Here is a 16,893-nt window from a genome sequence, read left to right on the forward strand (position 1 = left end):
ATTGAGAGTGGTCGTTAGAGTGCAAAAGGTTAACATCTTGCCGTCTATGCATAATCTCATTTTTACTTCTTCATTGCTTTCCGTTATAACCCCTAATGTCAACATTGTTTTAACAAACGTGACAATAACGAATTGTAAATACTCTTGTATGCATCAGTTCCTTAATCAGTATACACAAAACACTATGTACGCTTGAAACAAACGATAAACTTTCAAAACTTACAAACCAAATTTCTATCAACCCATCGCATCCACTTTCCAACATATTCACGCGAAGAAAAGAACAGTAATCCCTACACACCAAAGCATTAAAAATATCTGCTTAAGAGCCGATGATAACGAGACAAATTTTCTCCATCGTACCCTCGTTACTTCGCCGTCCTCCAAAGATACTTATTTGCATAAACGTCCTATGTCTCATAACAAGTCTATACACGCGTCAAAGCCGGACAGCCCGCACGGACACGAAAGGCGAGGACGTTGCCGAGGATTGGTTCCAGTATCCCCAAACAACGCGCTCCATCCGAACTTCTCTCCTTTCCTGGCGGGGTGCTCTCGGGTTAAAACGCTTATTGTATAACGGTAGATCGGGCAGCGTACGAGAGGAGCGACGTGGCGCGGCGCGGCGCGGCGCAGCTTCGCCGGGCTAAAATTCGAAGCTGACTCCGCTAAAAGACGTCTCCTCGGAAACGAGACTCGAAAGATCGAGGAGAGGAGCCGTTCGGGAGGAAATTCTTCGAGCGTACGAGCAAGTTCGTTTCGTCTGGCATCGGGGGGGTGAGGTTTCGGGAGGGTGGGCGGCGAACGGGGACGGAAAAGCGCGGGACAACAGAGGGAAACGTGGAAAATCCAGGGAAATAATCACGCCGAGTGAAATGAAGGAGAACCGGCGAACGACGATAATCTGACGAAGAGTTTGTAAAGGGCGGATCCAATTTTGCAGAAAAAGTAAGGCGCTGGGAACGAAATAGAAAGATTCGCAGCCACACCGTCGGAAGACGCTTCGCGGGGGCTGAGTGGCCTCTTTATTTCAGCGGATTAGCATCTCGTCCGCTTTCTTTTTTCCTTCGAGCAGTCTTTAGTTTCTTTTCCTCGGTGTGTCTTCGCGAGCGAGCGTCAGCTTGTTCGCGATTAGCCGGGCACGCTGGAAATCGACGCGTTTCCTGGGTGAACGTTCCTCGGATTCTTACCAATGTGTAGTTTGAATTTTATTGAACCAGATGATTTGATGGGAAACGATCGTGTTTATTGGTAAACGAATTAAGCACGGTCAAATTTGAAACACTCTTACTCTGGACCGTGCCTTGCTTGATTTATATAAGTTATTCGCATAATTTTTACATATTTCAAACATAATGGATAAAACAAAAGAAGCATTTCACGAGAATATCATATATGTCTGATATTCTGGTATCGCGAAAGCGACAATAGGGTGTGCTATATATGTTAATACCATCATAGCCACGGTAATCAACAACGTCACACATACGTGACGTGAACGTGTTAACCCGAGATGCGGGGAACTTGAAATATTCGTTCGGAGTTCTCTTAGAGAGTATTCAATCGTATATTTTATCCTAGCACAAGTCAGAAATAAAAACAAGATGTTCCGTCCAATGAGTATAGACATTTCCTCTAATACACATCTTCCTACAACAATCACGCTACTCTGCACACACAGAAAAAACAAATTGTACAAACATTCCTACAGAATCCGTTAACTGCAAACCGAAACACAAGGCTCAGCTCCGGCAGACCTCCAGCTAAAAAACCCCCCTAAAAACCGTCAAAGAAATTCCGGGAACACCTTCCGCAGCAAGTTCTTTCTCCAAAGTATCCCGCGCGAGCCGGCCGACCCCGGCAACCCCGTTGTGCCGCGATCGACGGGTCATCCCCGTTCGAAATCGGTTGCGTATCCCCGGCCTGCGTGCGTGACTGCGTGCGTGCGCGGCCGCTCTCGCACGTAGACCCGCGAATTTTCTCATCAAAGGCAAACTAATTACGCGGGGGTATCCCGGCTGCAACGAGACCGCCCTCGGCCCCCTTCCCTCCGCCCTCCCCGCGAATCCCAGGTTACGAATCCTCCCGTTCACGATGAAATTTCAGGCGGGAATAGCAGGAGGGTACGCGCCGCGCGGCCAGTGGCAGCGAGAGAGAGAGAGAGAGAGAGAGAGAGAGAGAGAGAGAGAGAGAGAGAACGAGAGCGAGAGATCGAGCGGGTAGTGGGTGAGAATCGGGACGAGAAACGTGGAGCGAGAGGATGAGACGCGTAGAGGGGCAGCGGGGGTGGGTGGTGATGGTGGCCGGTTACCGGAGGAAGCAGCTGGAGGTGGAAGGATGTGCAACGGATGGAAATACAGACGGAACGAACGGACGTTGCTTCGGGGCTAAACAGCGCGCGCGATGGTCGAGGGAGACCGACGGGGGGTTGCCGGCGCAGGGTGGTCGCTGTGGAAGGGTGGGGCGGCACAGAGTGCCGAGAGCTTCGTTAAATAATTAATCGATCCGTACCGGGCCGGGCTGTCGAGGATTCCTTTCCATTCTCTCGCAGTTCGCACAAACGTTGCGCTTTCTGAGGTTTCTCGTAGCAGTTGCTCGGGATCTACGCCCCCACCCCGTTCCGGCCGGCTCCCGGTCCCGTCCACTGAAGGTTCAAAGGTGAAATCGCGCGATGGTCGTGGGGGGATTCGGAAACGGGCTGAAACGCGTCGACCATCTCCTACCGGACCGGACTTCCACGTTGCCGCCGCGGCTCTTCGAGAAACAAAAGCCGTTGTGCACGCGTTAGTCGGGAACGGTTAAGAATAGAAAGCAAGCTAGAGACGGAGGGGTGGTGTGTAGGTTCCCTCGCATGGCTTGTTCGCTGGCAGGGGGCATGCAATTTCGGAAATAGCTTCGTCCGCGGGATTTTTCTGGAGATCCTGCGTGTGCGAACCACGGGACCCAGGGCGGTCGAGCGAGTTAGGGTCGGGCACGGTTTATGGGCTGATGGGGATTCTGGGCGCGGGCGCCTCTGCGGTTAGGGTTGTTAAAACGTAATTGGTCAGCCGGAGAGGCGAGGATTGCGGCTTGGAATCTAGATTATTCGGTGATTCTTTTCCCCCCGATCGCGTTCGACTCGAGATGTGACGTGATTGGCGAAATCGGGAGAGGATTGTTGTTTACGCAGACGTTGAAGTTAGGATGGGATCTTTTCGTCTGGGGCTTGTAGAATGTATTAACATGTTGACCGCCAGGAAAGATAGCAGTGTTTAATGTATCACTTATTCCTTTGTAGCAAAGATTAGTTATTAATTATTCGCTACTACAATTCTTACGTTACACTGTTATCTAGTTATTTACTATTGAATATTTCGACTCGACGCCATTCTTGTGAATTATAATTGTTTCCAAGTCATTTGGAAGCTCCGGTCACCGGTAATCACCGTGACAGGCAACGTATTAATAACGGACATTGAACAGACAGAACTTAGAATACTATCTTCTTAAGTTCAATCAATTTTTAAATACGTTTCTTATTGTACGAATGATTTTCACAATAATACATTTTCCTAGTTTAAAACTAGAAAATGTTTCACAACTTTCGAAATGTAATCACTTCTATGTTTTAGTCAAGGTTGCACGAAAACGTGCCACGTACTCTTCATTACTTCTTAATGAAAACCAGTACTTAATCCATAGAGAACAAAACATATTCTTTGATGATCATCTACTTCTCAATACATTTAACACTTCTAGGATATTAATCAAACCATCCTCGCAGTCCAAACATAGAGCAAAAGATAACTACATTCCTCGATAACTCTTTTCTCCGCGTCTTCCGAATCACTCCACGCGTCCAGGGTAAAGAACGACCAGCCGAAACCCCAGCGCGCTATTCGGTTTTTCGATCTCACGTCTGGTACTCCCGGAACAGAGGCATCGCGAGGCAAGATGAGCGATAACGACGAATAGCCGCTACTTACTGGAGATTCCCAAATTTTACGCGTGGCGATTCGCACGCGAACGTTCGCGTTTGTGCGGTGCTGCAGATCGGACCGAAGGTGTCGTAATAAAGGATTCGCGGATTCCTCGAGCGTAGGTAGTTCCGGCCAGAGTATAAATAAAACGTGACGAAATTCCCGGAGAAAAATAAGCGGGGAGAACGATGAGCGATAACTGGCGAATACTAGGGAGGCCGTATCCCGAGACGGGCAATCTCATTGTCGGCCTTCCTCTTCCCATCTTCTGCGATGAAATTCTCCGCGGTAAGAAGATCGTAATTAAAATCGAGCGGCTGAAATTCCTCTCAATCGAATTATTCTTCATTAACCCCAGACCGCCGATCTTGTCGGAATAACTGTCTTGTCTGTTTACGTCTGCGGGACAAGTGCTTACCGGTTGATTATAGCTTGTCGATCTAGGATTAAGATAGGTGTGTATAATGCGCTCGGTCGGGTCACAGTTCGAACGGAACATTACACAAGCTGTCAGACAAGTTGTTGCGATTGTGTCGGGAACACTGATCGATAAGATTTGATGCGATAATTTGCAACCTTTTACTGATAGAGTAAGTCGGAGAGAAGTGGACTACGTTCTTTAAAGGAACTTTTACATCGTAAATGTTGTTGACACGAAGAGAAGTATATTTATGAAAATAAACAGATAGTGGGAGAATAGTTAGATAGGTCTTCTATGAAGATTCAGTATACCACTGGAAATAATTGAAAATGTTGCATTTGAGTAGGAAACTTAGAGTCTGTCATGTTTGTCACAAGAAAAAGTTGTTGGAAACATTGATTTGCACAACATCTTTGGAAGTTAGTAAAACATATTAACGTTTACACGTTGCTTAACATTATTCCTACCGAAGGTGTCAAAGTCTTCTAAAACTCTACCCGTAAAATTGTTTTCCAAGTTTAGTCGTATATTCTCAATTGATTTTTCGACCTTACCAATAACGATGATAAAATCAACCATAGGAAATATCGAAAATTCAATAGAAGAAATATGATTAAAAACAGGAAAGAAAATTAAATTGAAATTTCAAAAGCTGTTTGTTGACACCTTCGTTATAAATAATATTAACAGATCCATTCGAAATTTTTATATACTCCCAGTTCCTCATGTTCGAACAAATAATATAAACACATGTTTTCTACACCGTGAACCAAAGTAACAATTCTATATCGAATCGCATAATATAAATCCACCTTCACGCATTCTCGTTAGTTTCGAGGCGAAAGATACACGGAACAATTGCTCCTGAGTTATTTCCACAAAGGCGGGATCAACCCCAATGGTCCGTCAAACCGGAAATGACCGGGTTCACCGCGAAATTCTCTTGTCCACCCCTCGCCGGCCCTCTAAAGCTGACGCGTAACCTTCGATTAAGCTTATACACATCACTTAATTTACCGTTCGGTCGTAATAACAGGCGAGGTCTGGGATCCGTGACGTTAATGAATTCGAAATTCGGTTCTGTTAATCGAGACAAAATACTGGGGGCCGGTTCTCGATATTAACCCAACCCTCGCAGTACCTGCGGCCTCGTTCTCGTACGAATGTGTCGTGAATAACGCAGTAGGCACGTTCCTGTGGCTCCCGCTCATTATACACGGGCCGGCTATTACAATATTTTCATTCTTCGTAACCGCGGTATATTACGTTCCGCGAGATTAATCGTCCTATTTAAAAGTCGACTCCCAGGGCCGGCGGAGAACCGTCAGTTCTGCCGAGGAAAAAAAAATCGTGGAGGGGGAAGGAAAAAGGAAAACGGTGCGTGTACTTTACGCGGCGGTCGCTCGAGGGTTTTCTTTGGGTCTGTCTTCGCAGCGAGCGTTCGTGTATTTCGAATCGCCTTTTGTCCGGTAATTTCCCGGTGATTTGTTTCAACCAGTTGGACGAGACTGTTAATTGCGACGCGTTTGTAACGGTTTCCCGGAGTTTGAATATTAAAACTAGCAGACGAGTTAGAATGATCTATTCCTGATGTCTTCTTTTTGTAACTATTAAAGAAATAGATGTTTCGCTGAGAAATAATTTAAGAAGAAATAATTTTCTAAATAATTAGAGAAATGCTTGGAAATTACTAGTGGTCGTAATTCTTCAATCCTCTTCGATTGGAATTGTTTTTACTTAGATCTTGCATCGCATGATCTAACCCTTAGGTTTAGCACTGTTATTGTTGTAATATTAACAACTAACACGTTAAGTATTGTACTAGGTCACTTCTGTAAATTTTTTTCCGCTTGTTATCTATATTACGGTACTTTCTCACGATAAGTCAACTCGAAATACTTCCAACCTTTTGCACTCCGAATTTCTTTTGCATTTCTTCCTCGATAACTCTGTATTATTACGATTCTTCATTTGAAATGCATCTTAAAAAATAACGAACGATTCTTGTAAGTAATAATACTGAAAATGACATAATAATACAATCTCTTTATAAAATATCTTCACAAAGAATCACATCTGTGAATAAAACTAATGTCAAGTCACGCTCGACATAGGAGCGCAAAGGGTTAAAGGTTAACTACATCCTGAATTTTCTAATCTATCACAATTTCCGTCGTAGTTGGAGTTTCGCGGATAATCCACGAACGCGAATCTATCAATTACCCGAAGTTACACTTAAATACTCCAAAGACGATGACTCCATCTGTTACACAGCAATTCTAATAATTCTATTAATTCTATTAACGCCCGACATATTCCAAAAACACTCATCCCAGAATAAGACACTTCAAAACAACCGGATAATTCAGCCCTATTCGCGGCAAACAAAAACTCCAGCGTCCCCTGTTCATAGTCACCCGCCGTTCCAGGGTTAAACATGCTAAGAAACTGAGCACGGAGCACGGAGTACACAGTTCGCCCGCCCTCCTTTCTGTCGCCGGTGTTTTCCCTGTCACGAATTCCGCAGGAAAACGCGACGGCACCGGGCGTCCCGTTATAAAACAAGAGTTCACGGCTCCTTCCGTGCACCGGTGTAAATAAAAACCCGGCGCACGGCACCGGCCGTGGCCTGAGCAGCCAATTTTTTAGCTCGTGTCCCGCGCACCTTGTCCTATCTCTCTCTTCCTCTCGCGTTCTCCTCTCTCTCCCCTTCCTCCCCACATCTCTCTCAATTGCCTCGCGAAATGATACTTCTTTGCACCGCCTATTTACACACGCGTTCTCCATTATTCTCGGTGAAATTAAGCCGCGAACCGTGCCCGGTTAAACGACATCCGCCGGTCGCGCGCCTCGGTCCTCCGCGTACGTGCATATTTCGCGGAACATCATAAAGAAAGCGGGACGGAGAGCTTGGCAATCAGAAGCGAGAGAAAGGGGAGAGAAAAAGTGAGAACTAGAGGGAAGTAGAACGGCAAGGGGAGAGATGGAGAAGGAAAGTGTAAATTATTATGAAGGGAGGAAAAGGGTGGAATAAAGAAAGAAGGAGGGATTTGCGAGAGAAAAGGATGGAATAGAGAAAGAAAGAGGAAGTTGCTGAGGAAAAGGAAGAAAAGGGTGAAACAGAGAAAGAAAGAAGAAGCTGCGGAGAAAAAGGAAGAAAAGGGGAAAGGAGGAGATAGAAATGAAGAGGAAGAGTCGGAGAAGAAAAGAAATGCAGAGAAGTAATGGAAGGGAAGGGAAGAAGGACAAAATAAGTAAAGTGGAAAGAAACGATGAATGAAATAGAAGGGGAAAAGGAAGAAAAAGTCGAGGGAGAGAAAGAGAACGAAAAAGAAATCGTGAGGGAGAGAGAGAGAGAGAGAGGAGGTTGAGAGAAACGGATGGTAGTCCCACGGCCGCGTCGTCGTTCTTCTTGCCCGCTCGATGTTACCCGCGGAAACGAGCAAAAAGGTGTACGAAAGAAAAAGAGTCGCGCAACTATTTCCTGCGTTTCGCGACGCGCAAATATCCCAAGGAAACGGAACTTTAATATCGCGGCACCGCATGAAAATTCGTTGTGCACCAGTAGGAGCGAGCGAGCACGCTAGCTAGCGAGTCGGTCATACGCGTTTGGGGTTTAGGGGGCAAGAAGGGGTTGAAAAGGGGTTAGAGGTGGAAAAAGAGCGATAGGCAGGCTCCAGCCGTAGACGATGGTGGGGAGACGCTTTGGGGGTGCAAGAGGCCACCGGGAAAAAGGTAAAAATGGGAAAGTCAACGTGTGTGTCCTCTACCACCCCCTGTCGAGCGTATTTTCCGTGGGAAACTCACCACGACTCGCGAACGTTCATGTATAAATACGATCTTGCTAATTCGTACTTATCCGCGATCCACGATGATTATGCACGCGCCTGTCCAAGGATTCATGTGTTTGTGCTTTAGGGATGGGGAAGTATCGTGATCGATAGTTTTGTTGTTCGATTCGGAGAGTCATTTGGAGAAATTTTGATGTTAAGCAGGAGCGAATGTTGCAGGCATATAAGTGTTTGTAAAGTTAATATTTCATTGAGACAGCTATACATTTTGGATTAAAATAATCCAGAATTTGTTTGATTACTGGTTTTATCCTGCTCAGCTAGTAATATACAACGTTCTCCTGCTATACATTAAAAGCTGATACAAATATTCTATATTACTCTCGCAATCGTGAATAATTTACTACAATATATATTTTTCTTTGTTACAGGTAAGAGTTGCAATCACCACGCTCGTACCTAATTAAAAACCACAGGCAAAAAGTATGATATAAAAGAATCAGTATGTAAGTAGAATTAATAGAAAAACATTTACTTCCGACGTGCCTCCTACGACTAGTACCTCTTTCAAATTTTCTTCAAAGCATCGTGCAATTCTTTTACCGGACGGAAAGGAAGGAATTCCCGAAAATCTCCGATATCCGCGCAACAAATCCGCCGGAACTTAAAAGTTGAACTGCGACAAGCGTCGGGTACACTTCTAGTGCCCCTTTACAATTTATGAAACTCCTAACAGACCCGAATTTCGACCGAATGCGTTCAAAGTTAGATTCTTTCCGTTCGCTCCGGGTTCCGTGTCCTTTATCGGTGCGCCGTTTACTCGAGTTCATTGCGCGCGACCACGATTCAATCGTGACTTCCGAACGGGGAGACCGCGTCTACCTCGAATTTCACACTCGCCGGCTATTCGGCCTGTCACCGCGAACGTTTCTCGGGGGAAAAAATGTTGTTTCGAACAAATTCCTGCTCGTCTGACCAAACACCCGGCAGTAAATAGAAGCGGCGTGGCCGCCGAAAGCAATTTTTCTTCCGAAAGTAGCATGATCAACGGAAATCTTCGGTCATCGACGTTTCCACCATCAGCCATTCTTATTTTTCTACGATTTTATAATCCTCCTCTTTTTCTTTCACTTAACGAACGAGTTACCTTCGTTATCTCGCTTTTTCTAAACGCCATTGCCTCTGCTAGCAATTATAATTTCCCATGTACATAACGAACAAAACAAAAATTCGTTCCCGCGTTTAATTATTTGGAACGGATAAAAATGGGATTCTAAGTCCGTGGAATTATTAAAATGAGTATTTCTTTGTGATAATCGTTCGCGGAGGTGTTCCGATCGATTATCCCTGTAAACGTTGAACGACTTTAATTACGCGCATATGAATTTTTCAACGAATTAGAGTGTAATTACAATCGGCCAGGCCGGTGCGAACGTGTCAGCATTAATACGGAATTTTAGCAAACGGTTCCATTACTTTAAAGAGTAAAACGTGCGAACTGAATTCTGTCCATTTCTAATGGGACCCGTCAGTCTGCCATTTTTCTCGATCGCTTACAGAAATTTCACGAATGTCCGCGAACCTGACAGTATATTTCCTGGAATTACCGGTGAGAATCGAGAACGTTGGAAACTCGAATTTCACTCAGACGGAATTTCGAATGTATTAACAAAAGGCGGCGGTCGTCGTAATTTATCGATCTTCGCTGATTACATTCCCGACTTCGCTCAGCGACTACAAGAATTACATCGAGAAAAAAAAATTCCATAAATGAAGACTCATTACTGTTAATTATTGGATCGTGAATATACATGCAAAGTACCATTTCCATAAACGATTTTACGAGGACGAGAATAAAAGGAGAATCTTCTTCGCATCGACGTAAAAGTGAAGTAATTGTATTAGTAACTTCCGATTGATTCGATTTATTTATCGCATAGAATCTGCCGTCGAACTAAAAAATTCAACAAATATAACTAAATACTGTGAACAGTATAAAAGAAGAAATTCCTTTCATACAAATACATCACTATTTAAATATGACTCAAACACACGTCACCGGTACTCTACGCGTTAGAAAAAAGCAACATGAAATTTTATAAACATTCTTCAACAGATTCAAAGAAGTCACTACTCTCTGTCACATCATTGCAACAATAACGAAGAAAACATCTTATCACGACACTTTTACAGCGTAATAGTTCAACATTCGATTGTCCAATAAACCCGTCTCCCTTTGAACTGGAATTCCCCGGCGAGAGACAGAGCATCCTGCGCGCGAAGACGAGCGAATCGTCGCAGAGTCGAACTGTGACGTCTGAAAGACTAGTAGCTGGCGCGAATTTTGATGAAAATGAGAATGCACACCGCGCTCGGCAGTTATACCGCGAGCAGTTCATTTGTGGTTTCCATGGAAATGGACCGGAGTCTACGCGCGCTGAAAGAGAGAAAGAGCACGCCGCGGCGGTGCGCGGGTGGACGCGAAATGAGAATAAGCCATTTGACGTAGAAATCAATAAGGTAGTGTTTGGGAAAAAAAGCTTGTGCTGCATCCACGTCTGGCGAAAATGAACGAAATAAAGAGTCCCGGCGTGTTGGGGGTTGGTAGCGGCTGGTTGATTTACATTGACAGTGACGAGTCATATCGCCGGCAGATCGTACAAAGCTTTCCTTCGCCTAGGACCCTTCCCCTTCCGATATTTCCGTTTTCTGATAACCTCCGCTTTGGTTCGCTCCCCACAATGTCCGATAATTCTGCTTCAACCCTTTTCGCGGAAGCTTCGAAGACAGGATGTCAGTTTTAGTCTACACACTCGTAGGTTTCTTTTAGCAAATTCTCTTCGCTAACAGCGAATTAAATTCTGAATTCTTCAACTTTCACTATATAGAATCTATAAATTTAGTAAACAATTCCTTTTCGATATTCCAGGCGTCGGAATTGATATACTTTTTTCAATATTTCGTAATTATTTGGTTCGCCGAACGTTCTTCCCATTGCTAGTCTTCATTACGAGCGTTACTTGACCACGAACTATTTCGAAATAAAAAGGGAACGCAGTGACAACTACTACAAGAGGGAAAAATCGTGGATTCACGGATTAATCAATGCAACGATGAAAAGAGGTGTCTTTCATGCGGCGAACAATGTGCGAGCCATCACTCGGGACAACGAGTCATCGTGAAAGCACGTGGCAATCGTTGCCTCACACTTTACCACCACGTGTGACGGGAACGTGTTAATCATGGCGATCACGGTGCACGACGCGCGCTCGCCCATTGATTTTCATTTTCGAGCTGCCTCAAGGTTCACTCTCCGTTTTCACTCTCACCCGGGCACCGGCCGCCTCGAAGGTGCCACGCGATTAGCATGCGGGCCACGCTTTAGAAAGGTGATGTACAAGTACAGAGGGTGACTTTAAAATGTGCGCTGGGTACGCCGTCCGACCGTCCCGAGTGCTGCCGGGACCCTAATGGCTGTTACAGAACGCTCCGACCGTTTACCGATCGAGTTACCCAGACAATTCCGAGGAAATCCTTGGTAATCTAGTCCCTGACATTCTCTCCACTGAAGTGGCTAGTTTGCGGCACTGTTCCCGGTGATTCTGCGTGATTTTCGTCATTCCGAAGCATGTGTCTAGGCTTTGTTCTCGAATACAGTACAATAGGAAACAGTTTTCCTGCGAATGATACGTTAGAAGTAAGAACAATTCCTAAAATTCAGAGTCCAATAAGGATGCCAACTGTCGCTACGCTAGAATAAAAAGGAACCTTTTACTTAACAATGTTAAGGATAACAATGCTATAAATTACACAAGTACGGGTGACGCCACTTTTAACGTAATCTTGAACATTCATTTTCTTGGTGACGTATCGAACGAAGTTTTATTGGATGTATCAGATATAAGGAAGATAGTAATCGTTACGAAGAATTTTAACTCTTTAGTATCTAGTTTATTTAAAAAACTGTTTCGATTGCATGGGAGTTTTGACGAGCGTCTACGTGGCAGTCGAAGTGTCAAAGAATATCTCTCACAAAAGAACTACAAAGCTTTCAACAAACAAGAATCACTGAGCAACACTCAGGACCTAAAATCCACAGTACAACCCAATAACCGTCTACACCGAGATCTAAATATTCTAGCTACAAGCAACGCCAAAAATCTAAACAGAAATCGTCGACGACCTCCGATTCATTTCGCGCGATAACCCTAGTAAGACCCAGGAGCCACGCAATCACGTGGATTCTCGTCACATCTGAGCTGGCTGTCATTATTCAGCGGCGCGCGGTACGTGACAAAACCAGGTCCGTATCCTCGCTTTATATCCCGGAGCCAGAACTAGGCGACTTAACTGGCATAATGCGCAATATTCGTGACAGACGATGGCTGACAATAATATGCGTGGGCGGCTCGTAGCGAGCTACATACCGTGCAGCTCTCACATTGACTCCGACGACCTTAGCTTTCAAAGTGCACAGGGGCAAGGGGACTGTTCCACTCGCGATGCTCGGGTCGCCTCGCTACCTACCGTATACGTGTAGCGACTGTTTCCGTTCGGGAAAGCGGCCCGCGCTAGCCAAGGTGTCAGCCCGTCGCACCGTGGGGAAACGGAAGTTCTTGCGCCGGTTTTACAACGCGCCGCGGTTGCAACGGGAAAACGGTACGCGTGACAACCTTTTTCTTGCCCCCCCCCCCCCGGGAGCCGCAGCGAATGAAATTTCATGCGAAACGAGCGAGAAAAGCTTTTTACTCGGAACTCGTTCTATTTGCTGGCAAATACGAGTCCCCGCCTCCTCCGGCAGGTATCCGTTTGACTCTGCCTCACAACCTCTCGTCGATTCCGCGGACCTTTTAATCTTGGACCACTTCGCCTTTCATCTTTCATCTTTCCTCTATCCAGCCATATCCCTGGTCCTCTCGGCTTCCCCGCCGATGATGGCTACCATCCATGGTTCCACGGGTACTACACCGATTCTTCGATATTTTACGAACCGGCACGTTCTTTACGAGCTGGTCCTGCTGGATAGGGGCCAAAAAGGAAAGCCGCCGATTCGCTGGATCCCAATGTCGCGACGCCAAGAAAAGATGGTGCCGTTTAGGTCGTCCGTTTGGTGTCGCGACGGTGTCAGGGCCTAGCCGATGGGAGACTTTATTTTTTGCGGGGAATCGTCCTGTAGGTACTGTTAGGGGAGATATATGGATTGTACGTTGGTGGAATGAGTTAGATTTGGAGATGCAGTTGTGATGGGATAAATGGTCTAGCGATCTTTCTATTAATTTTAATCTTCAAAAATATTATTCGGAATTATAGTAGGAAATGGTTTTCCTGGGGGAAGTATTGTAAGAAGCGGTACGCTTAACACATTCGCTACCAGTTATTTTGGTAACAATCGAAAATGGAACTGAAACGAATCGTTGAGTTCCCAAATATGATGTCGTTGTTTATAATTTCTAATAACAATATCTATAGGATTAATTTCATTTTCATTATGTAAAACATAGGATTACGGTCGTCTCAAATATATGACGCCGGTAGCGGACGTGTTAATGGGTTTTGTATGGTTTCTCGCGTCGTGTGCATTCTGGGGAATTTTGCACGCCCTAATTTTTCATAGATACATACGGTTATCAGTCTAGTGATAAGTAATTGCAGTGGTAATAGTAGTTGTGATAGTAAATGCAACGGTTGCGTAGATTACGAATTAGCTGTTGTAACCTTTAATCGTTGCTGATTTACGATTGTAATTGCGGCGATTACTGTGTAACCTGTAACCTGTACTCGAATAAAAGTTGCAGGTTAATCACTAGTCTTTATTTGCGATCAGATTACATTTCGCTCGGCTTTGGTAAAACTGCTCTTCGTTTTCAAAGAAAGATCAAAGAAAGAATTCCGTGTTTCGAAATTCATTTTTAAGCGGCGGATCTCTATGTAAATTGAACGTTTTATGGACGGAATTAAAACGACAACGGTCGCGTACGAGTTTCTTTTTACTGCTTCTTGATTGGATATTGTGAAAATATGTTGTGAAACGCAGTTGTAGTTCGTTCATCTTAGATTACGTTAGGACTGTTTGTCGTGTCGGTGAATGAGATTGTGAGTGAGCTTGCTAATTGCTTACTGAATTCAAGGTCTGCCATGAAATGTTCTAAAACAAAGTAAACTGGCAATCTTCTTTTTGTACGACTCTGAAAACGTGGCATAATAAAATAGTCAGAGAATTTTCGAGCTGATCTTTCTTACATAGAAATATTAATAAAATCATAGATTCGCATAAAATCCATTGTCTCCTATAGTTCTTTACTGTCGTACAGTAACGTTGAAGTACAAAAAACGTATGATCCCCGTCCAAAAATTCCAAGTGAACAGAAAATAACGAAAAAGATCTGGTACAAGGTACAAAGAACCATGAATAGCGACAAGAGGTCTCGAAATTAAACACTAAGAGGTTGCTCCAGAGGCAATTCGGCAAGTGTTTTCGCAACATACATCCTACGAACACAGTAAACTAGCTATTACAGAAAGCCATCAATATCAATCTATCTTTCAAAGAATCACCTAAAGTTACCAATCCACGTAAGAATTTTTATTCGTACAGTCCTTTACCACCATATGATAGTCCGAAATGAACAGAAAACAACAGGGCAAAAGCTGGTGTCAAGGTTCGAAGAACCGTGAATGGCGACAAGTGGTCTCGGAACGAAACGTCGAGTAGTTGTTTCAGAGGCAATTAGGCAAGGGTTTACGCAACAGGTAAACGGCGGATTATTGACTCGTCGTTTCGACATGGAGTCGCAGGATCAGGATGTGCGTGTGGGCGGCCGCAAAGTGCACGCACGTGCACCTTCCCCATCCGCTCGGCTCGGTCTTCGGCGAACCGTGGGGAGGGAGAAGCCGCCCGGCATCCGTGTGTGTATATGCACAGCATGGAATCAAATGTAGCCGCAATGATTGCGATGTGTATTCTCATTTCCAGCGTATTCCCACATTCTGCTTGCACAGGAGTGCATTAATGCATGCAAAGGATTCCATTGAGCCCGACTCCAGTCTAATTTCGCGGTGTCCTTTATCCGGTTGCGTACTTGTTGGCCGCTGTATTAGCGAAATAGAGACGGCCGCGCGGAATTTATAGAATTCTCCCGCGATAATCGACTGCAATGCATATTTACCGCTTCTGCGATGGAGTCTACTTTTCGCGAAAATCTATAAACCGCACGGAACATTCCCGCGAACTTTATCGAACTCGGGCTAGTAAGCAATTAGCAGCGAGTTTGGTAGACCGTGTCGGATTCGTAGAAAGACATGATTTTAATAATTCCTCTGTTTCTTCTTTTCTTCGCAGATAACAAGTTCGAATGTTTGCGTGTTGATTATACGGATCGTTAGAGAATTATTGTGAAATATATATTATAAAATGTCTTATAATACTCCTATCCTTCTCTTGACAAGGATACGCGATTTGTCAAAAACTAAGAACAGTATACGTCAATTGAAAGCGAAAGAAATATAAAATTGAAAGGAACCTTAAAGCTACCAATTAAACAGATTTCTTGAAATTCCTCTATAGAAACTCCAAACTCCAATAACATATTGAGACTTCAATCGATCTACAATTCAGTTTCCATATTGCCAAATAAAGTCTTTAATAAGTTCTCCGAAAAACGTCTTTTCAATCATTTCAACAAGAGGAAATCACGGCTCGTTTAGACCCGCCCGGTAATTAAATAAATCATATTCTAAAATACTTGAAGGAATCCTTGAACCTGCGTTCACTCGAGGAAACAGAGACTAAAGAAAAAGTTTCGAAAAACCAAATAGATTTATTCAACGTTTCACGAAATTCCTCGCCGATATCATTTTTCGGCCAGCCGGTAAGACCGCGATAGGGCTCGGTGAACCCTCCAACATCCTCGGCGCGGGTTTCCGTCGATATTCTTCCTCTTCCTCGGCCACAAAGCGGAGCAACGGTGAAAAAGGGGTGGGTTTACGGATTGCGCCAAGGGAAGCGGTTTGATCCTAGAACTCTCCTTACACGGGAGCGCGCACTCGAAGAAATGGCCCGTCGCTGGGACGAATAAACGCGGGCCGAATTCATGCGAGTTTATACGATCCCCGGAAGGGAAGCGAGCGAAGGTCTCTATCCTCGCATCGTAGCGTGGCGTAGCGGCGTGTACTTTTTCAACCCGCAGCCCGCGATATTTCAATCTCTCCAGCCGCGGAAAGGCAGATCCACCTGGGTACTCCGTTATTTTGCCCCGCGACTCAAAGCGACGCTCTACACTTTCATCGTCAGCGATCATTTTCGTACACTGATTCGCGGTGGGGTCGCGCGGCAGGGGAAACCGACGTTCCTCTTCTTTCCTTATTCTGTCTCGTCGCGTTTGAAGGACGATAGCGTGTTTATTTTATGGCGGAACGCTAACCCGGCCGGATCGCGACGCGGAGGAACGACAATTGGAAAGATACAGTTAATTTCGGCGAGCGATATTGCGCGCTCTGCTATTCTTGCGCGAGCAGGAAGGTGTGCTTAAGAACTACCTTGAACTGGTGGCTGAGACTGAAGCCTTTGGGTTTCACTTTTTTTCATTTGCTTGTGTTTTCGAGGGAAAATGGCATTGGAAAGCGAATGTTTGCTTTGTATGTTTGGGAGAGGTGCGTTTGTTGATTGCGGCTGATAGTTTTTGTTGTGTTTTGACCATTCGGCTGGTTGTAAATCGATTCTTGG

General features: G+C 44.9%; 2 protein-coding genes across 16 annotated transcripts in view; one reads left to right on the plus strand and one right to left on the minus strand.

Annotated features, from left to right (window-relative positions):
* qin (tudor domain-containing protein qin) overlaps positions 1-16,893 on the plus strand; it is a 316,867-nt gene that overhangs the window by 199,544 nt on the left and 100,430 nt on the right. Inside the window, exon 2 of one of the 15 annotated variants that reach the window (XM_076365507.1) lies at positions 8,603-8,677. The exons of the other annotated variants lie outside the window; for them this stretch is intronic. The gene's annotated coding sequence lies outside the window, so the exon portion shown is untranslated. The remainder of the gene's footprint in view (positions 1-8,602; positions 8,678-16,893) is intronic. 15 annotated transcript variants of the gene reach the window in all.
* Positions 1-16,893, minus strand: part of LOC116430291 (uncharacterized) — a 125,687-nt gene that overhangs the window by 25,641 nt on the left and 83,153 nt on the right. The gene's annotated exons all lie outside the window — the stretch shown is intronic.

Source organism: Nomia melanderi, chromosome 3 (assembly GCF_051020985.1).
Source record: "Nomia melanderi isolate GNS246 chromosome 3, iyNomMela1, whole genome shotgun sequence".
NCBI lineage: Eukaryota > Metazoa > Arthropoda > Insecta > Hymenoptera > Halictidae > Nomia > Nomia melanderi.